Raw genomic sequence first — 17,660 nt, 5'->3', positions numbered from 1 at the left:
ACTGGAAGGTTCCACAAATCAGCATGTCGCTGAGTTTATAAGGCAGAAAAAAGGGAGAAGGAAGGAAGGCTTAACAGTGTGTATTTATATTGAGTCCTCCTATGAAGATGTGTTCCAGCCCGTGCCAAAGCAGTATGCATTATTGGGTTGCATTAGGTTGCATTGGTGGTTTACATCGCTGGTTGAAAGAGTTCCCATCCAGATATGTGTAAGGCCCATTAGCTTTGAAATGCTTCTCTTTCCAGCAGAAAGAACCCTGGACTAAGCAGCTGCGGGACACCTTTCTTTGGACATAATCGTCAGTTCCAGAGATATAATAGACTATAGCATTATTTCATGCTAGCACGGTTTCTCATTGAAAATGTACAACTGTCTTGGCTGCTTTGCCCATGAGTGTTGCTTTTTTTATTAACACTCTACCCACATAAACAAATATTACAGTTTACTATAGGATTATGTAGTATACTGTAGAATACTATATTACACACTATAGTATCCCTCGATCGTGTGTAGTACTTCGTATAGAATTGTGTAGTATACTATAGAATATCTACAAAAAAACAGTGTATTAAATACTACAGAAATGTCAACAAAAAAACAGTGTATTAAATACTACAGAAATGTCAACAAAAACACTACCGTCCTTAGAAACACACAAAAAATTTTACTATAGTAAATACTATAGTATTTTATTTGCATATACCCTGCCCATTCCCCTCCCCCATAATCCAATTTGTGCCACCCGTAAGTAAGAAACCTACATGTCAAGTATAGGCCATACAGAATATTGTGTTCCCTATGATTATAGAAAAAAACTCTCTGGGTTTTGAACTCTGTTCAGAACCCAGTCCTACCTACCTACAGATTAAGGAACAGTTGCTCTTTCATTATTTCTCCAGTAGGTTTCCTCAAGGAGAAAGCCCCCCACTTCTATGTCAAAGATAATAAAACAAAAACACTTCAGCAAATACTACAGTAATGTCACCAAAAACGCTACAGTAAATACTACAGTATACCATACTAGAGTCCGCAAAAACAGTAAAGTAAATACTACAGTATACCGTACTACAGTCCACAAAAACACTACAGTAAATACAAAAGTATACTATAGTCCGCAAAAACACTACAGTAAATACTATTGTATACTACAGTCCGCAAAAACATTACACTAATTACTATAGTATATACTACTACGTTTTAAAAACAGTATTTATAAAGTATACTGCCAGTAAAGTATGCAAAAACACGACAGTGAATACTATAGAATTCATAAAATTGTATACACCACAGTATTTTTTCATGTGGGTAGTGTCTCCACCTGCAAGATTTCACTTACCCTCATCAATCATTTCATCTACACTACCGGTATTTTTTACTATTTTCTACATTGTATAATAATAGTGAAGACATCAAAACTATGAAATAACACATATGGAATCATGTAGTAGCCAAAAATATATTTTCTATTTGAGATTCTTCAAATAACCACCCTTTGCCTTGATGACAGCTTTACACACTCTTGGCATTCTCTCAACCAGCTTCATGAGGTAGTCACCTGGAAGAAAAAAAAATACCAAGTCCAAATTATGGCAAGAACAGCTCAAATAAGCAAAGAGAAAAAACAGTCCATCATTACTTTAAGACATGAAGGTCAGTCAATCTGGAACATTTCAAAAACGTTGAACGTTTCTTTAAGTGCAGTCGCAAAAAACATCAAGCGCTATGATGAAACTGGCTCTCATGAGGATCACCACAGGAATGGAAGGAATCTCCGCATGTGCATTTCCCACCGTAAAGCATGGAGGAGGAGGTGTTATGGTGTGGGGGTGTTTTTCTGGTGACACTGTCTGTGATTTATTTAGAATTCAAGGCACACTTAACTAGCATGGCTACCACAGCATTCTGCAGCGATACACCGTCCCATCTGGTTTGCACTTAGTGGGACTCATTTGTTTTTCAACAGAACAATGACCCAGCACATCTCCAGGCTGTGTAAGGGTTATTTTACCAAGAAGGAGAGTGGTGGACTGCTGCATCAGATGACCTGGCCTCCACAATCCCCTGACCTCAACCAAATTGAGATGGTTTGGGATGAGTGAGACCAAAGAGTAAAGGAAAAGCAGCCAACAAGTGCTCAGCAAATGTGGGAACTCCTTCAACACTGTTGGAAAAGCATTCCAGGTGAAGCTGGTTGAGAGAATGCCAAGACTGTGCAAAGCTGTCATCATGGCAAAGGCTGGCTATTTGAAGAATCTCACATTTTTTATGTTTAACAATTTGGTTACTACATGATGGTTATTTACTACATGGTTACTACTTGATTCCATATGTGTTATTTAATAGTTTTGATGTCTTCACTATTATTCTACAATGTAGAAAATAGTAAAAATAAAGAAAAACCCTTGAATGAGTAGTTGTTCTAAAACTTTTGACCGGCAGTGTACTTCCAACAGGCCAAAGACCCTGATTTTCAATTCTGCTGTTTTGACTGGGCTGGAGAAAAACCCTCCATTTTGATTTGAATAAGACAAATCCATTGAACAACAACACACATTGGGGTAAGTGTGTAACTGTGTCTGGGTCTAGTCTCTACCCCTCCTGCTGGCTGCTGGCTGTGTCTGCTGTCTCTGTGACCAACCAGCCATTTAGAGCCCAGGAGAGGAGAGGCACTTCAGAGGAGGATTAGGACCGGGCGCAGGGGGCCTTTAGCAATGAGAGATGGCTCTTTTTGTTTCACCACAGAAAGAAAGTGGGAAAACACCCCAGATTTCTCACAGAAGGCTGCAAAGAAGCATATAAAGAAGAGGAAAGATCAGCTCAGCCAGTAGCTAGGCCTTTCTTAGTCCTTACTGGACCTGTTGTTTTTAATAGGCTTTTTAACCCCCCTGTACTGGCTCTGTGAAAGCTCTTTTGGGGTGCGGACTCTTTGTGTTGATGGGTTGTAGGCTCTGTAGACTCTCACCATGCATCCAGTCAAGTGGTTGCATTATTATTGAACATTCAGAGTTTGGTATGGCTTCCTTATTGAGTCTGTTGATGCCCCATCATGGAAGCATAATGAAGGGGACAATGAATTAGTGTGCTGTCAACAACTGCCTGAGAAAGACACACATGTTGGGTTTTATTGAAAATGAAGACACAAGACCCATCTGTTGAAGGGTGATATGTTTTGATTTGGGACTGGCCCTAAGGAGTGGGCCCCAGAGCATTTCACACTGGATTAGTTTGGATTTCAGTTCTTGTCCTCTTTCAGAGCAGCAACATGATCTGAGGTTAAACCTAGGGTTTGCCTTTTCTCCTCTTTACATGACATGTTACTGCCCCCATTTCTGGTCTGGAGCATGGCTATTTACTCCTCAGCGATTAAGAAGCCAATTCAATGCATTTTTTAAGAGGCCAAAAACAGGAATGCCAGTCAGCCAGTTAGATTTAGTGCTGTGATTAGAGTTCACTGTGAGTTATACTCAGGGAAAGTGTGCCACAGTGTTAGACTGTGGTTTCTGCACCGCAGTGTACAATTCCACATCTCAAAACCATCCACCCTTGATACACATGCAAGTCAGCAGGCATCAAATTCGAGCAAGTTGTCATACAATCCCCTCTACCTGCCAACCAAAAAGCTCTCAACAGTGTCTTGAATTTCATAATTAGTCAAAGTAATTATAAATATACTGAACAAAAACATGAGCGCAACATGCAGCAATTTCAAAGATTTTACTGAGTTACAGTTCATATAAGGAAATCAGTCAATTTAAATTAATTAATTAGGCCCTAAGCTATGGATTTGACTGGTATTACAGATATGCATCTGTTGGTCACCTTTTTAAAAAAAAGTAGGGGTGTGGATCAGAAAACCAATCAGTATCTGTTGTGACCACAATTTGCCTCATGCAGCTCGACATCTCCTTCACATAGAGTTGAGCAGGCTGTTGATTGTGGTCTGTGGAAGGTTCACCATGTGAAAGCTGTCAGCCTCCCATCACCATGTAAAAGCTGTCAGCCTCCCATCACCATGTAAAAGCTGTCAGCCTCCCATCACCATGTGAAAGCTGTCAGCCTCCCATCACCATGTAAAAGCTGTCAGCCTCCCATCACCATGTAAAAGCTGTCAGCCTACCATCACCATGTGAAAGCTGTCAGCCTCCCATCACCATGTGAAAGCTGTCAGCCTCCCATCACCATGTAAAAGATGTCAGCCTACCATCACCATGTGAAAGCTGTCAGCATACCATCACCATGTGAAAGCTGTCAGCCTACCATCACCATGTAAAAGCTGTCAGCCTACCATCACCATGTGAAAGCTGTCAGCCTACCATCACCATGTGAAAGCTGTCAGCCTACCATCACCATGTAAAAGCTGTCAGCATACCATCACCATGTGAAAGCTGTCAGCCTCCCATCACCATGTGAAAGCTGTCAGCCTCCCATCACCATGTGAAAGCTGTCAGCATACCATCACCATGTGAAAGCTGTCAGCCTCCCATCACCATGTGAAAGCTGTATCAGGGGAAATCAGAACAGGAAATGTGTTTAGAGGAAAGTTGAGCTCATGAGCTTATCTTGAAGTCTGAACAGACACCTCATTACAAAGGTCCCATAGCATGTAGCACCTGGGAACCACACCAGGGAGACATTACCAGAAACCACTCAACTGGCCACTAAAATAAATATGTCAATATGTGTTTGCATTTCCCATTACCATGAAAATCACAATCAAAATGTCATTACCAGTACTAACTGTGTATTTGAAAGGACCAGTTGTGTCCTGGTTCCTTTATTGAAGACACAATCATTATAAGGCTATACATGTATCTATAATGTAGCTTGTCCTATCCTGTTCCCATATAGCTCAGTGACCATTCTGTATGAACTCAGTCCTGCAACACCTCATCAGGGTCACTGCAGCACCTTCACATTAGCCATGCCGCTCTATGTAATGTCCCTTTGGGACCGCTCCACCACGTACCAGCCCTGTCTCCCTGTCCTCTCTCCTGCATCCAGATGTTTCTAGTGCCAGCAAAGGTCTCAGTCTCAACTGTGGAGGATGAAAATGGCTTTGCCAGACTCTCCTCTCCTGTCGGTGCACTCAGCCAGGCCTCTCTGAATAGACTTGTGTTTTCTCTCTCTCTCGCCCAATGTGTTTAATTTCTGTGACCCCTGACCTGTGTGGAATGTCTGGAGACAGATCCAGATGTGCTGTGACTGTTACGTAAAAACAGCGATTTTGTGGTTTTCCAATTAAGATCCACTATTTCATGCATGCAAACATCCAACATACCTGCATGCAGCTATTTGGATTGTGCACTTCTTGAAGTAACCAGAGAAAAGACACAAAAATGTCAGCAGCTAACACAGCTGGGGAGCTGTTCGGTGCTCTGGTTGAGTGAGGTATGACGGATGCAGAGGGAAATGGTTACAGACACATTTCACACGGAAGGAACACAACACCCAATGGTCTGGCTCGGCATGCCTCTCTGCTTTCCCACTTTGTTCCTCAACCCTGTCTGAGAATTGATTTGATTCTGATTTGATTTATTAGGATCCCCATGGCAACAGCTAGTCTTACTGGGGTCCGACACATAACAAAAAATACATTACAGACAAAATACTTTACAATTTACATACATTTAAAAACATGAACATGTAGTGTGTGTGTGTGTGTGTGTGTGTGTGTGTGTGTGTGTGTGTGTGTGTGTGTGTGTGTGTGTGTGTGTGTGTGTGTGTGTGTGTGTGTGTGTGTGTGTGTGTGTGTGTGTGTGTGTGTGTGTGCATCTATCAGTTACACATACAGTGGGGCAAAAAAGTATTTAGTCAGCCACCAATTGTTCAAGTTCTCCCACTTAAAAAGATGAGAGAGGCCTGTAATTGTCATCATAGGTACACTTCAACTATGACAGACAAAATGAGAACAAAAAATCCAGAAAATCACATTGTAGGATTTTTTATGAATTTATTTGCAAATTATGGTGGAAAATAAGTATTTGGTCAATAACAAAAGTTTATCTCAATACTTTGTTATACACCCTTTGTTGGCAATGACAGGTCAAACGTTTTCTGTAAGTCTTCAAAAGATTTTCACACACTGTTGCTGGTATTTTGGCCTATTCCTCCATGCAGATCTCCTCTAGAGCAGTGATGTTTTGGGGCTGTTGCTGGGCAACACGGACTTTCAACTCCCTCCGAAGATTTTCTATGGGGTTGAGATCTGGAGACTGGCTAGGCCACTCCAGGAGTGGAGTGGGATCATTGTCGTTGCGGTGTGTTTGGGATCATTGTCATGCTGAAAGACCCAGCCACGTTTCATCTTCAATGCCCTTGCTGATGGAAGGAGGTTTTCACTCAAAATCTCACAATACATGTCCCCATTCATTCTTTCCTTTACATGGATCAGTCGTCCTGGTCCCTTTGCAGAAAAACAGCCCCAAAGCATGATGTTTCCACCCCCATGCTTCACAGTAGGTATGGTGTTCTTTGGATGCAACTCAGCATTCTTTGTCCTCCAAACACGACGAGTTGAGTTTTTACCAAAAAGTTCTATTTTGGTTTCATCTGACCATATGACATTCTCCCAATCTTCTTCTGGATCATGACGGGCCTGGACATGTACTGGCTTAAGCAGGGGGACACGTCTGGCACTGCAGGATTTGAGTCCCTGGCGGCGTAGTGTGTTACTGATGGTAGGCTTTGTTACTTTGGTCCCAGCTCTCTGCAGGTCATTCACTAGGTCCCCCCGTGTGGTTCTGGGATTTTTGCTCACCGTTCTTGTGATCATTTTGACCCCACGGGGTGAGATCTTGCGTGGAGCCCCAGATCGAGGGAGATTATCAGTGGTCTTGTATGTCTTCCATTTCCTAATAATTGCTCCCACAGTTGATTTCTTCAAACCAAGCTGCTTACCTATTGCAGATTCAGTCTTCCCAGCCTGGTGCAGGTCTACAATTTTGTTTCTGGTGTCCTTTGGCAGCTCTTTGGTCTTGGCCATAGTGGAGTTTGGAGTGTGACTGTGAGGTTGTGGACAGGTGTCTTTTATACTGATAACAAGTTCAAACAGGTGCCATTAATACAGGTAACGAGTGGAGGACAGAGGAGCCTCTTAAAGAAGAAGTTACAGGTCTGTGAGAACTTTTTTGCCCCACTGTACATGTCAGTACATACACACAACATGTAGGTCACATGGGGGAGAGGCGTTGTGCCGTGAGGTGTTGCTTTATTTATTTTTTTAAACCATGTTTGCTGTTCACTTGCGGCTATATAAGATGGAAGGGAGTTCTATGCACTCATGGCTCTGTATAATACTGTATGTTTCCTTAAATTTGTTCTGGACCTGCGGACTGTGAAAAGACCCCTGGTGGTATGTCTGGTAGGGTACGTGTGTGTGTCAGTGCTGTGTGTAAGCTGACTATGCAAACAATTTGGAATTTCCAACACATTAATGTTTCTTATAAAAACAAGAAGTCTTTCCTCAACTCTTAGCCAAGAGAGACTGACATTCATAGTATTAATATTAGCCCTCTGATTACAATGAAGAGCAAGACGTGCGGCTACTAGGTCTTTCTTTTTTTGCATGAGTTCCTTTGTCCATAACAGAAAATTATACCACCACCCCATTCCTTCTTCCATGCAACTTCATCTAAGGATGTAGAGTGAGTTTCCTGTAAACAGTATATGTTATATTCCTTTTCTTTTAGCCATGTAGAGACTGATCTTCTTTTTTTATCATCTGCTAAACCATTACAATTATAACTGGCTATACTTATTTCACCCCTTACCATAACTAGATACTATTCTCAGTCTAAATTGACCATAATTAGTGCTTGTAAAGTTACTGCCATCAGAGGTATTAAGACGGACAAAACTAGAGCCTTCAAATGTCTGATATTTAGAATTCAAGAAATAGGTTCTAGCAATATTTGTTTTATTCCCTTGCTTGTTTGCCTGTGAGCCAATGCCACAGATGTTAGAAAATTGAGACAAGATATTATGTGTGTAGTAAATATGAGTGGGTTGATGTGCATGATATTGGATGAGATTTAGTGAGAGTGTGTACGATGGCTGTATAAGAGTAAGACTATAATGTGTGATGTCCAAATAAATAATAACTCTTTGCATGGTTGAGTGTCTATGTGTGTAACATGTAGTGCGTATAGCCTTAATATTTATGATGATAATTGTAATCCATATCGTATCACCGTCATAGTTGCATCATAATTACCTTTAACATCACTGAAAAACACATCCCAGCATTTCCAGAGCAATTGATGTTTCACATGATCATGAAAGAGACCTAGCATTACTCTAGAGATGGCTTCACTACAGTACAAATGTATTCCGTACAATATGTTATTATTCCCCAATGCCCGTATTCTGATATCTTCCCCCTGTTTGTTGTAAACATATATAAACATGTAGACAAATACATAAAAAATATAGACAAACAATAACCACATTAAATTATAAAACAGTTCTCGACAATAGAAAGAAAGGGAGAGAAGAGAAGAGAGAAGAGAAGAGAAAAGAGAGAAAGAGAGAGTGAGACAAGAGAGTGATATCAGGTTTGTGTGTGTATGTATAAGTCTGTATGTGTAAGCGAGCATGTAATTGAGTACGTGTGTGTTCATATCCATTTCATAATGTTCAGATATTGTTACAGTTCCCATACTTTCTTTTTTTCGTAACCTGAAGTCCCTGTAGAATTTAGTACAGCCATGGTGTTATGGAGCTGTCTCGGAATAGCTGTCCATCATAAAGAGTTTGTCCACAATGAGAAAGTCACACTTAACCTTCTCCCTTTGTTGCCTTTGTACCGGATACAGTCTCTTACAACATTCGTTTATCTCCCTTGGAAATTGGTCATTGAGACCGAATTTGGTCCCTTTAAGCTCCCTTCCCCTGCTTTTGATCAGCTCCTTTTGTTGGTAGTGTTCAAATTTTGCGATGATTGGTCGGGGACCCTTGGTCTTGTCGCTCCGAGCTCCAAGTCTGTGTACTCGGTGGAAAGCCACCTTGTTTACAGTCTCTATAGGAAGTTTCAAGGCGGAATGCATGAATTCTCTGATCGAGCCCTCTGGATTATTGGATGCGTCCTCAGGAATCCCAGAAAAAAAATATTTTCACGCATGCTACGACTTTGTATGTCTAGTAGCGACTCCTTCCTCACGCTGTCTTCCCTGAGTAGACAATCCATGTTGGAATCATGGATTTTTACCTTGGCTGTGAGTGCCTTGTTTTCTCCTCGGAACGTGAGAATTTCACTCTGACTGACCTCCAAACTCCCCCTCAGCCCTGCTACCTCCTCACACAACTTTTCCAGTGTAGCATGGATTCCAGCCAGAGCACTAGGTCTTTCTTGACCATATGACTGGATAATAATCAAGATAAGATAAAACTAGAACCTGCAGGACTTGCTTTGTGGAGTGGGATGTCAAAAAAGTAGAGCATCTCTTTATTACGGACAGACCTCTCCGCATCTTTATAAACATTGAATCTATATGTTTTGACCATGACAGTTTACAATCTAAGGTAACACCAAGTAATTTAGTCTCCCCAACTTGTTCAACAGCATTCATTACCAAATTCAGCTGAGGTCTAGAACTTATTGAATGATTTGTATCAAATACAATGGTCTTAGTTTTGAAAATGTTCAGGACCAGTTTATTCTTGACCACACATTCCAAAACAGACAGCAAGTCTTTGTTAAGGGTTTTAGTGACTTCATTAGCTGTGGTTGCTGATGCGTATATGGTTGAATCAACAACATGGACACACATGCTTTGTTTAATGCCAGTGGCAGATCATTGGTAAAAAATAGAAAAGAGTAGAGGGCCTAGAGAGCTGCCCTGCGGTACACCACACTTTACATGTTTGACATTAAAGAAGCTTCCTTACAGAAAACCCTCTGAGTTCTATTAAATAGATAGCTCTGAATCCACGATAAGTCATAACACATACATTTTCTCAACAACAGGTTGTGGTCAATAACATCAAAGTCTGCACTGAAATCTAACAGTACAGCTCACATAATCTTATTATTATCAATTTATTTCACCAATCATCAGTCATTTGTGTCAGTGCAGTATATGTTGAGTGCCCTTCTCCATAAACATGCTGAAAGTCTGTTTTTCATTTGTTTACCAAGCATTGCATTTGTTCAAACACAATGTTTTGCAACAGTTTGCTAAGAGCAGGCAGCAAGCTTATAGGTCTGCTGTTAGACTTTGGCTTCCCTCCAGGCCTGAAGACAAAGAGTTTCCTCTAGGCTCAGATTAAAGATATGACACATAGGAGTGGCTATAGGGTCAACTATCATTCTCAGTAGTCAATGTCAGGATGTTAGTCATTACTGATCGACAGCAATAATTTTTCCACTTTTCCCACACTAAATTTACAAAATTCAAACATATAATGCTTTTCTTTCATTTCTCTTTCAAAAAATTATATATGACTACGATGGCACACTTGTTTGTTGTTGGCATTTCCTGCCTAAGTTTGCCCACTTTGCCAATTAAATAATCATTCAAATAATTGGCAAAATCAAATGGTTTTGTGAAGAATAAGCCATCGGATTCAATAACTGATGGAAACAACAACAATAAACAGCAGGGATCTAGACAGCCACAAGCCAGGGACAATCTGCGGTCCCAGCCACAATGGCTAACCGCATTGCGGGCTGCGTTCAAGCCCTTAAGACAACCCAGCTAGCTGCTACGCCAAGCAACTCCTCAGACCCGACCTTGGTTGGCAGGATCACTGGAAAGATAGTATCGGCCCCAGCAACTGATGCCAACCGCGTCACGGGATCCAAACTCAGAAGGTAGCAAGCTAGTACTTTTTCAAAAGACTTTCAAAACCTTCCAAACAACAAACTGAGCACTCCCTCGTTCCGCGTTGAACCGGAAGTGATGTGTTATGCAGTGCGTAAATTACTGAGATAGGTCAATCATGGTCAGCCATGGTCATACTGTGAGGTTTGAACGTGATGGAAAACGCTCATCTGTGAGATAGTATCCATTAAAGCACTGATAGATAGACTGTGTCTATAAGCGTGTGAGTGTGTGAAAAAATGTGAAAAAATCAGGAAACCATAATATTATGCTGAGGGTTTTCTTAGTGTAAAATTGTGCGTTAAAATGTGAAATGATTCTGTGTCTGTGTCTGTGTGTGTTTAATTTATGGACACACACAATATCCCAACTTTTCACAGTATCAACATAAAAAAAAGGAAACACATGTTGTTGCTTCATGGATATCAGATAACATTGATAGATTACCATCTCTGACAGTAGGAGAGCTCCAGTAAACTGGGTGTCAGATTGTGTTTGTTTGTTGACAGGGATAGACGGAAACAACAAGCTGTCTGTGACGTTCTGATTAAATAATGGACAGTATTTATAGTTGGACTATTGCATGGGAGCAGTAGTGGTTGACATCCAGACCACCACAAGATTTAACCAATTTGGTGATCAGTCGTTACTCCTTTTTTAGTTGTTCAGTTTCTGTCATTATTTTGTTTTTTATATTATGTTTGTTGTGTAGTAAATATCTCAGCTTTTATTTTCATTGTTTTTTCATTGTTTTTCCCCTGTAAAACTCATTGCGTTGCATTCCATGTCTGAAGTGTGCGGTATAAATAAAGCATAATTTGGTTTGATTCTCCTTTGCCTTGACAAATCTGAATTGTCTCCAGCCAAGTTAGCTTCTAATGACTGTGGCCAATGTGCAGTGCTTAGGAAGGTCCGCTGCTCTCCAAAGTTTTAGAGGCAAAGTAGTTGAGTCCTGTTGGGGTGGTAACTTAACTTATTTCCAGCCATGTAACCGTGTAGATGTAGAGCTGCAGCCAGCGGCTGGCTTCTCATTAGCAGGCGTCCTGCTCCAGGGCTGTCTGGGGATCTGCCTGCAGGGTTTCAGTAACAAGCACAAGGACCTTTTCTAGGTCCTTAAACTCTCCTGCAGAGTGGAATATGGATGGTTCTGACAGGTCGTGCCCAGGGGGTCCTATTGGCCAGGCTGGCTTCGTTAGCGTGTCTAACCCTGTAGAGTAGACTAACTGCCTCCTGCATGCGCTGCTATGCCCTCAGGTCTGTTATGGACGAGAGGGGCTTTTGAACAAGCCTTGTGTCAGACACACTGTGAGAGCGCTAAGCAGGAGCAGCTTTGACACAGCTAGCAGAGTGGCAGACTGAGAGAGTCCCGCTGGGCTGCAGCTAAACTTGACTAAACTACAGGAAGTAAATGCCTTTGTTTCAAATAAAACTTTTTCCAGAATATGTTGTTCGTGACATGTGTGAAACACTTTTTTTTCCATTGTGGCTGGCAGAATGGGGGAAAAAACATCAAATTAATTCTGAAACGACAATCAGCCCCCTAAAAATCAATTTTTATACACAAGAATTGAAGTTGCATAACTGAAGGCCAAAAACAACATTGGGCAGTCTCTTGGAAAATGTCACACTGTGGGGGAAAAAAACACAATAGTTAAAAACACAATAGTGTCCCATGTCATAGGCCTATGTGTTATGTTAAAGAACACAGATGCCCGTGCTCCATCATGTTTCAAATATCCCAAAAGACTACAGTTTCAGTATGTAATGCGGGAAGTATTGGATGTTCTGAAACTAACTGATAGAAGCTGTGGAATTCGTCAACATCGAGGTGCACGTATGTCGGGCAACAGAGGCCTGGTCTGAATCAGAAAGGCTTTCAGAGTCTCGTGTCTCAAATTAAAAGATAGGAAAATCCTGACTGACTGGCAACAGACTGCTATCTCTCCACATCAAACTACAGCAAGGAAATTCCAGCTCTCTCTGAGAAGAGAGAGGCTTGTACGTGCCAGCCATATAGACTAACATCAACATCTGGGCGACCCATTGCATTGTGAGTAGCAGCCACATGGCATTAGGATCCACTCATCTGGATAAACTTAGGTGGAAGTAAGGAGGGAGGCCTTGGGTGCAGCCCGCTCACCTGGGTGTCACACTTTTGCCTTCTTCATTTCCTCCCTAGCGCGCCCCCTTGTCCTGTGTCAGACTCCTTCACGCCATCCCCCTTACCTCCCCTCCTGCTCCCCCTCCACTGGCGAGAGACCTGATGAGGTCCAGATGTGGTCCAGATGGGGCTCATTTCCGAGGCATGGCCCAGTGAGGAACCATGGACTCCAGGAGGGCTCCATCAAACTGCCATTGGTTCTGCTCACTCACATGTATCCGGTCAGGACAAGGGTCCCTACCTCATTAAGGGGTTGAACACAACAAATCTCCCTGGATACAGACACAGAGGAGAAGCACATCTTCCCAAATTTCAACCATAGCTCAATGTTATATTTACATAGAAATAGTAAATATTCAGGACATAAAGTACAAGTCAAAAGTTTGGAGACACCTACTCATTCAAGGGTTTTATTTATTTTTACTATTTTCTACATTGTAGAATAATAGTGAAGACATCAAAACTATGAAATAACATAACACATAAGGAATCATTTAGTAAACAAAAAAGTTTTAAACAAATCAAAATATATTTTAGATTTTAGATTCTTCAAAGTAGCCACCCTTGCCATGATGACAATTTTGAACACTCTTGACATTCTCTCAACCAGCTTCATGAGGAATGCTTTTCCAATAGTCTCGAAGGAGTTCCCACATATGCTGAGCACTTGTTTGCTGCTTTTCCTTTACTCTGAGGTCCAAGTCATCCCAAACCATCTCAATTGGGTTGAGGTCGGGTGATTGTGGAGGCCAGGTCATCTGATGTAGCACTCCATCACTTTCATTGGTCAAATAGCCCTTACACAGCAAATGATAGTCCCACTATGCGCAAACCAGATGGGATGGCATATCGCTGCAGAATGCTGTGGTAGCCATGCTGGTTAAGTGTGCCTTGAATTTTAAATAAATCACAGACAGTGTCACTAGCAAAGCACCCCCATACCATCACACCTCCATCTTCCGTTCACCTACTCTACATCTCACAAAGACACAGCGGTTGGAACCAAAAATCTCAGATTTGGACTCATCAGACCAAAGGACAGATTTCCACCGGTCTAATGTCCATTGCTCGTGTTTCTTGGCCCAAGCAAGTATCTTCTTATTGGTGTCCTTTAGTCGTGGCTTCTTTGCCCGCAGTCTCCTCTGAACAGTTGATGTTGAGATGTGTTTTTTACTTGAACTCTGTGAAGCATATATTTGGGCTGTAATCTGAAGTGCAGTTAACTCTAATGAACTTATCTGCTGCAGCAGAGGTAACTGGGTCTTCCTTTCCTGTGGCAGTCCTCTTGAGAGCCAGTTTTATGGTTTTTGTGACAGCACTTGAAGAAACTTTCAAAGTTCTTGAAATTTTCCAGATTGACTGACCTTCATGTCTTAGAGTAATGATGGAATGTCATTTCTCTTTGCTTATTTGAGCTGTTCTTGCAATAATAATGGACTTGGTCTTTTACCAAATCTTCTGTATACCACCCCTACCTTGTCACAACACAATTAATTGGCTCAAATGCATTAAGAAGGAAAGAAATTCCACAAATGAACATTTAACAAGGCACACCTGTTAATTGAAATGCATTCCATGTGACTACCTCATGAAGCTGGTTGAGAGAATGCAAAGAATGTGCAAAGCTGTCATCAAGGTAACGGGTGGCTACTAACACTTTTTTGTGACTACTTTGAAGAATCTTAAATATAAAATATATTTTTTATTTGTTTAACACTTGGTTACTACATGATTCCACATGTGTTATTTCATAGTTGTCATGTCTTCACTATTATTCTACAATGCAGAAAAATAGTAAAAATAAAGAAAAACCCTTAAATTAGTTGGTGTGTCCAAACTTTTGCCTGGTACTGTATATGGTTGCTTGCTGTGGAAGGCTATAGCGATGCTAACATAGCCATGCGCTGCATTTATCAGGACAACCTCACAAGCAGCCAACCTTCCCTCAAGCAGACTAGATGAGAATTCCTTTCACAGACGCCCATACTTATCCAATCATAGGGCAGTGAGGGTGTTCCACCACAATAAACTGGTAGAGAGAGAGAGAGAGGGATACCTAGTTGGCTATTTTGGTCCTTTTCTGAGGAACTCATCTGGTCAACCAAACGTAGATCACAAATCTAATAATGTCTCTATGGCATGTGTTCTGAACAACTTACTGTAATGATGTAAACCGACTGCATAGTTCTGTGAAGTGGGGCACGAGCTTTCCGTTGTATTGCACTAGTCAGTGACTGACAGTGAGTGGATGGCAGCTGGGTCCAAAGAGGGCAGCTATATTTAGGTCATATTAGCGCCTATGACACGACATATGACGACAAATGACATGATGTCAGCTCACGCATACACATCTGGGGTCCACATGTGACATTTGGAGGATGGGGGGGTTGGGTGACCGGTTGGTTTCAGAGTGTTACTGTCACGGTTGTGTTCAGACCGTGTGAACACTGAACTGAGGCATGCTGTAGTCCAGGAAAGTAGTGCCCTGGGAGACCTCACAATGGCAACAACACAGCTGCAGACAGTTATCAGATGTTGATCAGTGGTTGGACAGATTTGATGTTTTGAAGAATGTTGGAGATGAATCGTGTGGTGTAGTGAAACACTCTCTGAGAGAGAGGGAGGAGAGAAGAGGAGGAGGTGCGTAGTGTTGTTTGGCAGGAAGATAACCTAGAGCTGCACTCATGGTGTCCTCTCAGTCTCCCAGAGGATCTCCAGCTAGTCACATGGTGTCCTCTCAGTATCCAAGAGGATCTCCAACTAGTCTCATGGTGTCCTCTCAGTCTCCAAGAGGATCTCCAACTAGTCACATGGTGTCCTCTCAGTCTCCAAGAGGATCTCCAACTAGTCTCATGGTGTCCTCTCAGTCTCCCAGAGGATCTCCAGCTAGTCACATGGTGTCCTCTCAGTCTCCAAGAGGATCTCCAACTAGTCTCATGGTGTCCTCTCAGTCTCCCAGGGGATCTCCAGCTAGTCTCATGGTGTCCTCTGTCTCCCAGAGGAGAAAAGAAAGTAATAACATAATGACGGAGCCATCAGGATAACAACAATCCCCACTGAGAATCATGTGACCTGATCATTTGAAGAAAGGAACGAAAACAAAAGGTACAATTTAAGAATAAATCGAATTAGGGACAGATCTAAATTTTCTCGGGGGAATTGGCTGGTCCAACTCAAGGTGTCATAAAAAACTGCACCCCCCTCCCCAATGTAAAAAAATATCTTCACATGACCCTCCCCTTGTACAGTAAAATACATGGAACACCTTCCCCCCCCATAAAGCTAACTCTAAATAATGTTTACAACCACAAATAACAATAACCGCAGTGACCCTGTGTTTAGAAACGTGGATATCGACTTTGCCACTTTGCATGCTTTAGTGCACAGTCGATGCCATGCAGGGCTACGGGCCAGAAGGTTGGGGGTTTGCTGACCACCACAGACAAGCTCACTCTCCCTGCCTGTTTCATTACACTATGATCAGAGCTGGCTGCAGACAATGATCAGGTAGGGGGAAATCAGATTTTCAACATTTTGATCCCATATTTATAATTCTAGAAAATATATGCAACAAATTATCCACCAACAGTTTTCTGTACCAATACCAATATGTAGCCTATATAAAGAAAGAGACGCGTAGGCCTAACCCCAGAGAGATATAGAGAGAGAGATATGCAGTGCCATGCTACGACACCGACATGCGTTTCTTTATGCCAGATGGCTACAGCGTCTGCTATACAGATACAGACGTACGAAAGGAGGCTAATATGTACATTTGTTATCAGATCATCTTGCATAAAGATAAGCATTATATTGTTAGATTACAGGAGTAACTCTGGTAGGCCTGAAACAGTCTTCCTCACCTCAAATTCAACTGTCGGAGTCAGCTGGAATGACGGGGCGCACTGCTTTCATATCATAGGCCTGCAGTAGCAAAAGCTTAATGATAGAAACACCATACCAAACCTTCACAAACGTTTCTATACATTATTAGGGTAATATCAAAAGTAAATCAAGCCATTGTTTATAGGGAAAATATGAGCAGAAGAGCAAATGTCAACCAGGGAAAAATTGCACTACCCTCCCCTGTGCCCAATAAAAAAACACTCAACTCTCCCCTGTTTTTGACAAAACCTCCTCCCATGTAAATTTCGATATGTCCCTTAGTTCCTTTTATTAAATAAACAGTTAAGAAGAATCCAAATTTTTTGGGGGGCTTTAGCTGAATTTTTACATTTACATTTAAGTCATTTAGCAGACGCTCTTATCCAGAGCGACTTACAAACTGAATCCCACTTTGTCTGACCGCCTTATAGCAGATATCGGGGTAATGACCTCCTTACAGTAGATATCGGGGTAAAGGGTTTATCTATCAAAGTACATTAAAGTAACACATTGACCCATATTCCTGAGCAGCTGACATGATTTAGGTGTGATGTTCAATGTTGTGGAAATAGAAGCCCATTCGTGGGTGAATACAGTATCCACCTCACTTCCCTGGAATTCAATAGAGCCCCATGTTTTGGGCTGAGGTCCTGTCTGCTCCATAGCACCCTCAGGAAGTGCACATACACCGAGGTCTCACTTTCTGCGTGTGGTGTTTATTAAACTTTACAGGAAATAACCGAGGATCCCATTTTCCTTAGGAACAGGGCAGAGGGTGAGAAATAATTAAAACC

At 41.8% G+C, this 17,660-nt stretch overlaps 1 non-coding gene across 1 annotated transcript; it reads left to right on the top strand.

The window, feature by feature from the left end:
- The first annotated feature begins 871 nt into the window (after positions 1-871).
- On the top strand, positions 872-925 carry LOC139568982 (U7 small nuclear RNA). The gene has a single exon (XR_011673819.1). It is a non-coding gene; the product is annotated as a U7 small nuclear RNA (small nuclear RNA).
- The last annotated feature ends 16,735 nt before the right edge of the window (positions 926-17,660 follow it).

This window comes from Salvelinus alpinus, chromosome 2, assembly GCF_045679555.1.
Source record: "Salvelinus alpinus chromosome 2, SLU_Salpinus.1, whole genome shotgun sequence".
Taxonomy (NCBI): Eukaryota; Metazoa; Chordata; class Actinopteri; order Salmoniformes; family Salmonidae; genus Salvelinus; species Salvelinus alpinus.
Note: the sequence above shows the minus strand (reverse complement) of the source record. Positions and strands in the feature narration are given on the sequence as shown.